Below are 14881 nucleotides of genomic sequence, written 5' to 3'. Positions count from 1 at the left end.
TCATCAAGTCAAAAGGTTGAAACCTTCCAAGAATCTCCCATGAATATCCAAACTCCTTCCCTATGTCAGGAGGACAATCCAAAATTAGAAGAAATCGGTCATGAAATAAATCAAGATCAAGAACAAACCTTTTCATCCTACCCAGTTTTTTATGAAGACTCCACCTATCAAGAATCTTATGATGATCCCTCCATTCTTTTCTATTCCACTCACAATAACACCCTTGTTTCTCAAGAGCAAGATGTTCTTTCAAGTACCATCCAACATCCACCTCCTAAACAAGATCCCATTATCATTTCTCCTAGTCTCTCTCATGATTCCAATACAAAAATTGTTCATGAACCCCTTATCAATAAAATCAACAATCCAAATCATACTACACATGATAACTTGTCAACAATTATATATGCGCCATCATCAAATGCCAATGTGGTGACAAAAACAAGCATAACACTAGCTAATACGATCAACACCTGGTTGGCTTCATCATACTCTTCAAGTGCATCAATAAAAACTAGCATAACACCTGCTCATGTCACAACTTCAAAACCCAAATCTATTTGCCTCATACACCCACACTTGAAAGACTAGGGGCAAGAAGGTCTATCACAACTGGATTGGTTTGAAAATAAGGAGGCTATAACAAACACTCTACATGAAAGACTCCTAGCTAAATATCTTATTGAAAAAGACAGGTTCATCATACTCTTCAAACAAAGACCAACAAATTATCTACACAAAGTTCATACCAACTCAATAACAATATGCACCTAAAAAGATATTACATCTAAGGGTGCGTTCATTTCAATTTTTAGTATTTCATTTGCATATTTCTTTATTGCATTGCATATCTTCATTTCAGAGTACATCATAGTTGCTTGCATATCACCATTGCACAACATATAGCTACATATTATTATTGCTTTCTCATATAGTTGCATCAATTAAAACATTATGATTGTCTGAGTCATTCACCTGTCTTCACTGAAAGGAATGAAGGTTGTCTCATTTCCCTGATACTTGTTCGTGAAGTCTTTAGAAGGTCTTTAGTCATTCATCTCCAACGTCACCTTGTGGTTAAGTTTTATCCTCGGTCATAGTTTCACTATCAAGTCTTGTTACCCGAAATCTATTAATTTTTATATCTCACACACTAATCAAAAGCTTTAAGTCATTACAGATACCTAGTTGGTCACGTGGCTAGTGAAAAATCCAATATTATGCTTCAGCGCCACTGTAATTGTCATACCCAAGGAGGTTTCATTACTGACAAGTCAAGGCAACAGAAAAAAAAAAGTGTTATGCCAATATCCATCTCAAGGCACCATAAACAATGATATATAACTAAAATATCATGTGCGATAAAAGCTTGACTATGGGAAAATGTAAGTAACTCTATCAGGGCTATGGACGCTTGCTGGCAATGGAGCAATATTTGAGAGATTATGGTGTATAACCTCATCGGAACCCTAAAAGCTTACTGGTAGCGAGGTTCTATCTAGGATGCTTTTGAAGTCAGAATAACTCATGTAGCTAGCCACATAGGATTCCAAGGGTCTTTTATGGTTATTGATGCTCTGCAAAAAGGATTATAAAATCTGTTTGATGGCAACACACACAAGAGCACAAGAAACAAACGTTAGTGTTAGCAACAAAAGATTATCCTAAACAGGCATATCAAGAGAGATATTAAGCATGAAATATAAAGCATACAAATATAGAATAGATAAACTATACTCCTCCAAATGCTAATAAAGATGCTCATAGTTGCTCCTCCCTTGTTCCTCTCCTCTCCAAGTTCCACATGAGTGTAGCTCTCAACTTTTAGCACTAGCCATGGATGCCATATGGAGATTCAAGATGGTTGAATACGATAAGCAAATGCTATGCAAGTGTAGATAGTGATGCTATAAAAAAACTCTATGCTAATACCAATATAACAACAATACTTTAATGCTTCCTTCTTTGCTTGAGGAGAAGGGTTCTATTTATAGAAGAAATAGGGAAATGAAGGGTTAAGATTGAGCAATCTTAACAAGGGTTAGGATTGAAAGATATTCAATCCATGTGAGACTTTCAACCCAATCCTATGTTGATAAGTGTCGCCATGAGGAGGCTTGAGAGGAGAGATAAGGAGCATTAAATGCTTGAGGGGACATGATGGTTACCCTAGGGGGTTGGGTTAGGGTTAGGTTAATGGATATTCCTTTTATCTAAGGGATAAATGAATGTGCAAGGGTTAAATGGTTACCTTAGTCAAAGAAATAAATGCTTTGAAGAGACCCATGAGTTAAAAGGATGGTTAAGTTAGAGGAAAGTCTCTAACCAAAGGTAAAAGGTGAGTTAACCATAAATGGTTATGTAAGAGCCTTTAATGGTTTGGAAGACTTTAGAGGTTAACCATTTGAAGACATAAAGCCTTTAATGGTTATTGAAGACTTTTGAGGTTTTTGAGAAGTGACTTCCTTTTATTTAGGAATGTGACAATGATTAGGATAGGATTAGGCTAATTAGAAGGAGTTAGAAGAATCTAGAAGGGATTTAGGCATGCAAGTGGATTTTGTAGGAGAATGCAAGTGGGAGGAATTTTGGGATTTTCAATTAAAATAAAATCATTTATTTCAATTAAATAGTGTAATTTGCATTTGGATAGATATTTAAATAAATATTAATTTATTTAAACGAGAAAAAGGAAGATAAAATATTAAACGCTTGAAGACTTTAAGGGAAACCTTTAAAGGCTTAAGAAGACTCTAGAAGGAAGCCATTGAGTTTGAAGACTTTAAGGGAAACCATTAAAGTCTTAAGAAGACTTTAAGGGAAGCCACTGAGTTTGAAGACTTTAAGGGAAACAATTAAAGACTTAAAAGACTATAGAAGGAAGCCATTAAGTTTGAAGACTTTAAGGGAAACCATTAAAGGTTTCAAGTGGGTGAGGATAAATAGGATTTTAAATAAATAATTTATTTAAAATAGTTGTGCAACTTGCATTTGTAGGAAAATGCAAGTGGGTGGAGGATAAAGGTGTTTTAAATAAATGTTAATTTATTTAAATGTGAGAAAAGATTTAATTAAACAAATATGATTTGTTTATTTAATTAATGGTCTGAATTTGGTTAAGTGAATTAAATCAAATAAATTGAATAATTTATTTAATTAATAGGAGAAGAGGGTTAAGATGAATTAATTAAATATTAATTTAATTAATTATTGATTGATGGTTAAATAATCAAATAAATACTAAATATTCATTTAATTAAGTGGACAGATTTATGTGACTACAATTATAAAAGTCGTAATAAACTCAATTGCACACACATGGGCAAAAGAAGATCAATATTTCAAGAATCGATGGAGAAGTTTTCCGCGCCTCCATTCATAAATCTTGGTTACATAGTATGTTAGGTTGGATGGTCTAAGTCTTTTGAGAATGGATTGAACTCCTATCTCTGAAACGTTTCACACCTTTAATCCAATTAGTGCATTTCAGAATGAAAGACACACACACTCATCCTTGTTCGAATAGGAACTGCATTCTTGTCATGCATCCTGCATTAGCATAATATATAAAAAATAATGGCCTGTTAATGGGCTGCTGAGGGCTAATCTTCAGAGTAAGGGCAATTCAATCCCGGAGTGGACTCCGCTTGAGAAGGGGTGGACTAAGATCAATTTTGACGGAGCGTCGAGGGGTAACCTAGGGACCTTGGGTGTTGGGGTGATTACTCACGATGATCAGGGAAACATTCTGGCCATTGCAGCCAAAAGATTGGTGGATGGATCGAACAATGTTGTTGAATGTCAAGCAGCGTTGGAAGCAATCCTAATGGCTGGGAAGTTGGGAGTCAAGAAACTTCATTTGGAAGGTGATTCTCAGGTTGTGGCGAATGGGATAGCTCGAGGGCGAATGGAAGCGTGGTTTTTAGACAAGCAGGTGGGGAAGTCGACTAAGGAAGTCAAATCGGATGGACAATTGCCTGCTTTTTGTGGGCCGGTCTCGAGGATCAGGCTTTCAAACATCTTCAGAGTGGATGGAGATGATTTTTGGAGGGCAGTTAGGCTTCTGTTGGGAGAGGAATTTCTTACCCAGGATTGGTGACCTCGAACAAATCTCGACATTTCGTCACTTTTTATTGCTTTGGCCCTGCAAGTGGGGAAGTCGACTGAGGAAGTGCAACGAATTACTTCCCTGGTATTAAGACCCAAATGGGCATGAGGTTTGCAGGATGTGGTGGCCCGAGCTGTCATTGGTTTGGGGTTGAAGATGGCGGAAGGCCCGAGCAGGAGGATTGGAGTGGTCATTGGGGGGCTGCAGCCTCTTGTCATCTGGTCGGCTTCTCGGCTGGTCGCTTTGCAGGAGGAGGACGCAAGAAATGGCTGGGCTGAGATCGTGAACTTTGTTCACCAGTTGGGGCTGATTGAACGTGTTAAGATCTGTGGGAAGGTGACTCCCATTCGGTCCGAGGCCCCCCTGGACGAGAATGGGAGGCCTTTGGTGCGGCACCAGCTTCCAAAGAAATTGGCAAAGGTGGTGGAGCGTGGGTCACTGTGTGGAAGCAGGCCTGGAACGGTGCCAGGTGGAGGGAGCACGTCGCAGGAGGCCGGTCCCAGCAGGGGTATTCCCAATTTCTCAAGAGAAGAAGCTTTGGGATGGTTTTGTTGCTAGGTTGGGTTGGACGGGGTTGATGTGTGGTTTTTTGTATATGTATGCGACCCTTTTTGTGGCTATGGGTCTTGGTAGGATGATGCTTGGGTTCTTTTTTGTAGTAGGGGCGTGACCCCTTGGTATTGCAGATTGTCTATCTACTCCTTGGATGTAATACTTTTCTATTCTAAGCAATATAATACACTATGTTATCGATAAAAAAAATATATATAAAAAATAATTTTCTCCATATGTATCATCATGCTATCATCATAGGTCTGCACTTGGGGGCATAACTGAAAAAACCCTAAAAATCAGATAAAGTCTCAAAAAAACCCTAAAAATCAGACACTGTCACGAAAAAACCCTAAAAATTAGATAAAGTCATGAAAAAACCCCAAAAATCAGATAAAGTCTTGAAAAAGTTTTAAAAATAAGAAAAAGTCCTAAAAACCATCAATCAAAAACATCAAATATAAAAAATCAATCAAAAACAAACTAAAAATCCCAAAACATCAAAAACTTGCAATAAATTGTCTCACAAGAATCAAACACCCTAGCAAATATCTAGCAAACGCTTCGCATGAAGTTAAACAAAGGGTACAACTATCTTGTCAAAACATCTGCAATCAAGTTGATCAACAGTCTTATCTATCGAATCACTATCAAACTATCAACGTGATCAACATCTTGTCTTAAACAAAATTGGTACACTCAAAACCAGACAGGTCCGTCTTAAATGGGGTCCAAAACTTCTAAAACCAGACATTATCAAAATCACATCAAACATATCAAAGCAAAGGCACAGTCAGTCCAACTGTTGAGTTTTATTTATTTTGGTTGACTCTTTTTATCAATTAGCGAAGATCATTGCTTTTAGCTACTCAAGGATGTCCAAAAAGTGACTAGAGGAGCGATGATGGGCATGATCCTTTTCTTTGTTTGTTGTTTGTAGTTTGAACCAATGAAGTTCTAGGGCAATTGCAATAGTGGGTGTTTGTGATAGGAGCATTCAGCTTGTGAATCCCACACATACCTCGGCCCCTAGCATAATTCCCAGAATGGAGGGTTCATTCCTTGTCTGCTACATGTTTGTTTCTTTGCAATGGGATATCTATACATCTTGGTTCCTCATACCCTGGTGTAATAAGCTCCATTATTACATAATAAGGCTCAATGATGATAACGTATTGCACTACAAATAAAGCAATGAAGACTTTCTCATCAAAATTTTATTAACTCAAATCTATCATATCTATTTCTGGAATAAACAAAGGTTGATTCAATTGATTGATCATTTCATATTTATTCTATGTCCAACAACTAACAATTCTTCCAAATTCACGATTTTTCAACACTTATTTTGATAAACAAAAATAAACATCATCACATGAAATTTTCATATATATCATTTCATAAGGTTAGTCCATTGCATTATAATAAGAATTTCATCAACCATTATACATCGCAAAATAAAGGTACATCACATCATTGCATGATACCACATTCACATTGCATTCATCATCACAATAGCATAAAACACAATAAAGTAACATTAGACCATGAAGTTCATCATCAAATAGCTTATCAAGAATGCATATCATTTATCATATAGAAATGTGTCAAAATACATTGTATCTACAACATCAATATCAAATCTCTTAACCTATGTTGCCTCTATCAGTAGGTGCATCTCGCCTAACTCCAGTCTTTCCTGACGATGCCCTAGGTTAACCCATCACTCCTCCACTGCTAGTCTATCAAGAGGTAGACCAACTCAATCTCCTCCCCATGAAAGCACTAAAACTAGGCTCCCTCTAACCCTCGAGAATAACTCTCTCATAAGCCTGCCTATAATAAATAACCTCTTGTGCAGTAGCAAAATATCTATCTGCCTGGCTACGTTCCTCTGTCACCGACACAAATAACTGATCATATGCATCCATGGTGATCTGATCTCCTAATTGCCTCATCCCTCTCCCTCTGTAGTCGATCTCTCTCAGCAGCTATATGATCCATCTCTACAGTCAACTCCTCCATCACCTATCGATATTGATCTCTATCCTCCATCCACTGTTGTCTCAAAGTAGCGACCATGTCCTCTGAACACCTAACCCGATCTCTCAATCCCTCCTCATTTCCTCTCTCTACACCTCTAGACTCCATAGCCAGGGGCATCTCAATATCATGTCCACTATCCCCACCCTCATCCCCATCGCTGGTCGATGAGCCTGATCCTGACTCATCGCCCTCATCAGAATTGCTCATAGATGCAGTCTCTTTGCTAATATCCACATCCTCCTCTCCACTATCCACCTGCTTTGCAACTGTTGCTATCAGATCTATACCACCTCCACCTCTACCACCTCCATCTCTACCACCTCCATCTCTACCTCCTCCATCTATACCCCCACCTCTCCCTCTCCCCCTGGGACCCCTACCATATCTAATATGATGAGCACCAATCGGAACTGTCGTATTTGTCAAAGGTATAGGCCTATGTTGTATCCACCATACATTATACTGTGTTGTGGACCCTGGATCCGCTACACCAACATGCCATCCCCACAAAATAGGAGCAAGAGAATCAAACTCATCAATAGCAACACAAGGCTGCACGCAAGCACCCCAATCACCAACCTCTCGAGTAGTGCGAGCAAAATAAGTTGTCACATACAGAATACCCTTTATCTCCCCGAATTGTCAGAGTACATGGCCAGGAAGATGCATGTCAATAACCCTGTGACCACCCACGTCTCGACCAATAAGATATCTCTGCTGTCGACAAAAAGGAAGATGTTGGCCATCATCAGTCCAACCAGGGCAAGTAAGATAAGGTCTCCATGAGAAATATTGTAAGATATCAATCTGATGACGCCAATACAAGATGTTACCTGATGCCCTATGTCTCACACCAATAGTGTAAGCGAAAGCATATGGTTGATCTCTCTCTAAATCAATATGTAATGTAGGACGAAAGATAGCTATGTGCTCCCAAGCCCATGTCTGGAGCAAATTAATGCCACATCCAACTGGTTTTTGTTGCAAGTAAACAATCCCATGCATTTGATGATACAAAGTGGCAAGAAGACAAGGACCCCAAGCAAACACATGTCTATCAATAATCATATCGTGTATGACTCGTCCTCATCCAATAGGAAAACCATGGGTACGTCTATCAGGGATTAACAATCCAACAATAGTGCAGGCAAGAACAACGGTGAGATCATCATAATCAAAATAATCCCAACGAATCTCGTAATGACCATGAATATGTAGATCCTGGTCCTCACACTCGAACAATGTACACAAAGCAGAAACACCATCATGGCGATCAAAAGTAACTCATGTACCAAATATCAAAATGTGTAAGATACGCCACACATCCTCAAGTGTGATGGATGCCTCACCTGTCGATAGATGAAAAGAACATGTCTCTGAATGCCACCGCTCAATCAAAGCAGTAATCATGGCCATGTTGGTCATAACCCCAGGCAAATGCGCTATGTAATACAATCCAACCTGTCATAACAAAGCGGTATCCTCTAGATCCAACTCATGACATCGATAAAGACCATCTGGCCTCGTTTGTCTAGCAAGCAGTACTGGATAATGCGTCTGCATTTGGAAAACATAATATTGAATCAGTTACATCATCGAATTATTAGGATGCATAAGAAAAATTTGCCTTTACTATCAAATGTGGCATACTTGTATCAACTGCGAAGTAAAATTAGCAAATGCGTAATGATTTTATCAAATGTGAATTAATTTTAGCAAATGTGAAACACAATTATGAATTGCTAAGCAAAACTTGCAAATGTGAATCAAGAGAAGCAAGTGTGATGTAAAATATCAAATGCAGTACATTGACATCAATTGCGCAATACTAATGTCAATTGCGGTAAAATCGACAGTCAAATATGAAATTCATGAAAGACTACATATCATCAAACGATTGAAATTTTGGAAAAAACAGACATAAATGAGTAAAAAATCATGACAAATCACCATGCCACCAATGTCGGGAGGTCTTTGATAAGACCACACTCGCACGAATAAATGCAGCCTCGCTCTGTGACCTGCCATTTCGCTCCAAGGACGCCGAAAGCACTAATATCTTTAAGGACTTCTTGCAAAACAAAATAGTGCAAATGAGCTCAAATCAATACCAATCTTCAATTTATAAGCTCAAGATTAGGGTTTTTCTCAACATAATGCCCGTGGACCCCTCCAACTTCAACGCAGTTGTAGACATAGCAAACGAGATCGAAACCATTTCAAACTTCATATTATCACTATCTAGCACATTTCCGAAAAACTGGTCTTCATTCCACAATTTTCCAATCAATTTTTTTTTTGGGGGGGGGGGCATATTTAGACCCTAAGTGTCACCGGGGCATACTAGGGCAGTTTTCTTTTTGTTTTCTTTGAAACAACGTCGTTCTGACATTGTGTCAAACATGGGCAAATGTAGACACCTAAAAATGTCTTATTAATTCTACACTAATTATTTATCTATTTAATTAAGTAATTCTTTAATTATTTGATTAAATTAACTATTTCACTAATCATCACATTTATCATTACTAATTATTTACATTTCTATCATTTAATCATTTAATCAATTAACCCTATCTCAATTATATAATTAATTATGATTTATTCCCTAGTTAAATAATCTTTATTATTTAATTAATTCAATCTCCTCAATTAATTAAATTCCTCCAATTCCCCAAATTATAATTTCTTTTCATTTCTCCCAAATTTGAATTTCATATCATTTCATCTAGATCATATTTTCAAATTCACATTTCACCAAATCTGAATTTCAGTTAATTTCATGTGCATTTCAGCATTCGAATGACCAAATTCAAATCCAAATTGAAAATGAAAATCAAATTCAATTTCAAATTCCTACAACACATGCTAAATCAAAACTGATTGATCAAATCGGTTGTCTAATCAGTTAACTCAGTTAACTCATCAATCATCTTTTTTAACTCAAAATCAACTTTTCATGACTAATCCATCAATTCAGTCATCTCCCTAGTCTATTCAGTTTATTGATCAATCAAATGAGTTTACTAGCCAATCTATTGAGTTCACACTCCAATCAATCCTTTTAGCAGATCAATCTATTGAGTTAACAAATCAATCATGACTAGTTCACTGATCAATCAATTTTAGTTGTCTATCAATCAACACTTGAGTTCTATTTCTCACCCCCTTTGTGTTAAAAAACTATAAATTCAACATCATTTTCTCAATTCAAGCTAGAATCACATAATCAGGGTCTTCAAAGTATTTGTATGCAGGAAATTGGTGCAATACCTGAGAGCCACCAACCACTCAAATTGAAGCAAAATGGAAGCAAAGATGTAGGATGAGGGAGTTTCATTTATTTGAATTCATTTCTTATTTCGTATTGATTTTCATTGATTATGTTTGTTTGTTAATTAGTTGAGAATTGGTGTTTCGTTCTTATTTGCTAATTAGTTTAATAACACATGACATTCAGGCATAGAAACATAAACATTTACAACTTGGTATACTTAAAAAAAAAAAACATTTGTTTTGATTTCATTTACAATATAGACATGTTGTGGATCTCCCTATATTTATATGACTGAAATACAAAATATATAATTACTATATTTTTGCGGTATTTTGGAAATGAATGATTTTATTTTGTTTTATTCTGTTTTATTTTCACTCACTAATTGTATGCAAATTAAAAATGTCATCATCTAAGTTATTATTTGGCCTAGTAGTTTGTCAAAGTTTGAGCTTTCTAATACAAAGATTCAATAAGAAATGATATACTTGATTAATATTTTCCACTCTTTATATTATTCTCTCTTCGAATCTTTTTATGGTGGTTGTTATCATGTATGGATACACATAAACAAATACGTATCTTGATAATTGCATTGATACACAGTCCAAAAGATTGTGATCACTTATTGGTTCCTAAATATGAATTTCTTTCAAGTTTAGGAGTTTGTTTTTTTGGCATTGAGAGGATACATACTGCTATATCAATCCATTTTTGTACCTTCTTTTATTTTTGCATGGATCCAAATCATATTGTTGTCCTTACTCCATTCAACTATCATTGTTGGAAACAACAAATGGAGATTCACCTAAAACAACAAGGGAAGTGACCATGGGTACGAAAGTTGAGCCTAAAGGTGTTACTGAGAAGAGAAAATGGTTTAATAGGTGTGACGAGGCTTTTGGAACATTATGCATGTCTATCTCTCCAGATCTTCTCTTTCATGTTGAGTCTTTCACAACACCCAATGACATTTGGACCACATTGAAGTCCTTGTTTGGAAAGAAAAATACATTGAGGGGTTTTCAGTTGGAGAATGAGCTTATTAGCTTGAATCCCAATGATTTTGACAACATCTAGAACTTCTTAAGCAAACTCAAGTCTCTCAGATTACAACTGAAGCAGTGCAAAATTGAGAAAGAGGACTCTTAGTTGATTCTCTCTCTTATGGGGGGGATATTTATTGTACTTATGTGACCGATTCTATACTTGGGGGGCCACTTGGAGTCCTCCATCTTAGTCACATGTAGTACCCTTTTCTTTTCCATCGCATCTCTCTCTTTTGGAGAGGGTTTTTTCCCATATGGTTTTTCTCCTTTTGTTCGTTTAGAGAGACCTCATTGGAGTGAGTTGCATTGATTTGCATTGTTTTGTACATGGGTACCTAATCAAACCTTGTTGTCCGGACTCATTCATGCATGTATTTTGCATTCATCGGTACCTCTTTAGCTTATCCCTAAATTAATCTTAAGGGGGGGGTGTTGGAGTAATTTTAGGATAATTATCTAATTATTTATTAATTAGGTCCTTTAATTGATTTTTCACTTAAGCTAAACTTAGGTGCTTTATTTTATCTAGGTGTTATGTTTTTTTTGTTTGAGTTCACTTAAAGGCACTTCTAGTTAACTTTTTAAGTTTGTAGTTGAGCTTAATTTAGCTTCTACTTTGTATTGCGTTAGTTCTTCTAATTTTAGGATCAGGGCATCTCTTGCTTTCTATAGAGAAAGTCTTTCATTCATCGTAATTGTACCTTCAATGTTGAATCTTCAATTCTTTTATGCAATAATATATAATTCTCTAGTTGTTATAGAGCATACAATGTTTGTTTGATCTCTTTTGTGTGATAGGTGTTTTGCTTGCAAATTATTCTTGGCTCCTATGGTTGATCATCAACTTCTACAAGCTTTGTATGCTTTTGAAAGACTAAAGTGTGACATTAGTTAATTTAGCTATGTTAATTAAATATCCATGTCTAAAGTTCTTCAAATGATGCATGTGAAGCTATGTCTTTGTTTAGGTTGTAATACATTTAAATAATAGATTTATTAATTCAGTTATTCTTTGTAATTTTTCATGGAATTTTTTTTTCTATCATATAAGTGAGTATGCTTCGTGTTTTGAATGATAGGATGATAATATTCCTCAAACTCAAATAATAGTAGATTGTATTTTTTTTTAATAGTAGTTATAAATTTTTACATGTTATTTATTTTGACTTCACATGATATGCAACAAACATGTTTTTTGTACAATTACTCAAACCTTTTTTCTAGTTTGGAAAGTTATATAGAACATGCTTATAGACTGCATATATTTCACTTTCTCAACTGATTGAAATGAGTTATTATGTTGGATAATCTTCTCTAGGCTCTATTTTAAAAGATTTACTAGTATCTCATTAAAGAATATTTAGAGATTGTGGGAACATATGTGCCAATAGATGAATGACATAATTTATGACTAAGATCCTAAGGATTCTCTTCCTATAGCTAGTTTGAACTTGCAAACTATATAATATACTCTTCATTTTATGCCAAGTAAACATGATGATAATACTCTTCATAAACTTAAATTGATGATTTTTTTAGTTATTAAGGGAGACATAAATTCCTTAAGAATAGATTTTATGACTCGTAATGTTAATTTTAGATATGAAGCAAGCATTAATTTTGGTTATAAACATTCTTTATTGAAGTTATATTCAAATAGTTTGGAATTTATAAATTTAAATTATGTTTGTTTATTTTAGTGAATTAGTGAAAGTTTGGTTTTATGGTATTTATGTGGATCTTAAGTTACGTGTGGTATTTTTAGAGTGCTTGTGTAAAATGTCTAAACAACCATGCATCGTATTTAGATATGTGATATTTATTTTGATTATTGAGGAGGGCCATTTTTTTCATTTTAATTATAGTGGAATTATGTATGTTAAATAGACAAGTATCGAATATGATAATATAGGGAAGGGTAGATCTCAACTTGGATTTACCTGTTGGTAGCTGACTTAAAATACTTGGGCCAAAGCTATTTTTGATCATTTTATGCTAGATGATTGCTTTATATTACTCTTTAACATATCATGATAAGAGGATTGCATTTTGATATGTGAAATGTTAGTTAGATGCTGTAGCATCCTGAAATTGCGACACTTGCAATTTCGACTGCATTTGGGTCTTCATGATGGCGGCGCAACGTTGAACCTGAATGGAGACCCCGAAACCTGCTTGTGACATCAAAAACTGCATTTTTCTGCATCTTGGCATGATCCCTCCTTGCACCCTGCTGTCCCGGGAGGTGGGACCATGGCGCCCAGCGCCCTGGTCCCTGGCCCTATTTTGGGCCCGGTCTCTTTTGGGCATCGGGTCCTTAAGTTTGCAAATTGGGAAATAATGTTTCCTGGTCGGCCCAAGGTCGGAAAAATCAATCTATCAACCCTAATTGACAAGTATATAAACTACATTTCCCCTCTCAAAAAAGAGGAGGACATATGTGTGCAAAGACGCGGAAGCGATATTCAAACATTCAAACATTCAAGCATTCGAGCATTCCTTCAAGCAATTGAGCATTTTAAGTCTCCATTCAAGGCTAAGTGTTGCATTCAAGACAAGGATTCAACCATTGAAGAGGAGATCACATACAACATACAACATACTACATACATTACACCTTCGCATGTTGCAGGTACGCGGTTGTAATTGAAGATCTGGAATCCTTGTGCAGAGACGAATAGATCCACCTTCGTTTCGCGGATTTTTCGGAGGACCGTGTGCACGCCGGGCGCCATCGTCCCATCAACTTTCGCTCAAATTTGCAGAACAACACCGTCTCGAAATTTTACTGCTAATTCAAGGTCCGTAGCTTCATCCTGTGTCCCCATCTCTGTTTATAAGCGAATCTTTCTTACTTTACATGCATTCCTAATTCAATCATTCTATCTACATTCTTTACAAAAGAGGGTATCCTTGATGTCTTAACCTTTGAAACTCATTTAGAATCCAATCTTGCATTGTGTGGGATTGGATCTCATGGGTTTCAACCCCTCTTTTGAATGTAAAGTCTCCCCTAAGTGAAAACCATCAACCCTAGGGACCTCCCTTCTCTCTCCTTGGAGTGGAGTGGGGGGAACAACTAGGGTTCGATTTTTTCGCTTTATAGATGCAACATGTTGCACTAGGATTCTATCATGCACATTGGTTCTATATTGCTAGGTACCTTGGGCAGGGTCAAGACCTCTTAGCACATGAATAACATCAGGGAAGCATTCAATTCATTCTTGGGTGGAAAAAGCACCTGGATCACATTTTCATCTCAAAGAAGTTGATGGGGAGGAGTCTGCAACGATCAAATGCGACATTGATATATAGCATCATTTTATATATTATTTCATGTAATTGACCTCATTGTCACATAATTTGATGTAATCAACCTACATTGTCTTGTTATTGTACTTTACTTCTTGATGAGAAGGGTGTTGTATTTCAAACTTGATGTATTTTAATCCCTGTTTAACATTTATGGATAATTATGAGAATTTTTACAATTATATTTGTTATGGATGTCCACGTCTTTACATTTCTATTCAATACAAATTTAGAGGAAGAAGTTTACATCTAATAGCTTGAAGGGTTTTTGTTATTAGAAAACCATGATCATGTGCGTATGTTAAAGAAGGAACTTTATGGGTTGAAGTCAGGGTTTGGTAATCAAGACTAGATAAATATGTGTAGCAACAAGGTTTCAAAAGAGGAATTGTTGATAACAATTTGTACATCAAGAATGAATGAGAAATTCAATTAATTATAGTGGTTTATGATGATGACATCATTTTATGTGCAAAGAGTTTGTTGATGATATGCAAAAAGTGTTTGAGATGTCCATGATTGGTGAGTTTTTATTCT

The sequence above is a fragment of the Cryptomeria japonica genome, chromosome 7 (assembly GCF_030272615.1).
Source record: "Cryptomeria japonica chromosome 7, Sugi_1.0, whole genome shotgun sequence".
NCBI classification, from domain to species: domain Eukaryota; kingdom Viridiplantae; phylum Streptophyta; class Pinopsida; order Cupressales; family Cupressaceae; genus Cryptomeria; species Cryptomeria japonica.
This window is presented reverse-complemented; position numbering follows the sequence as displayed.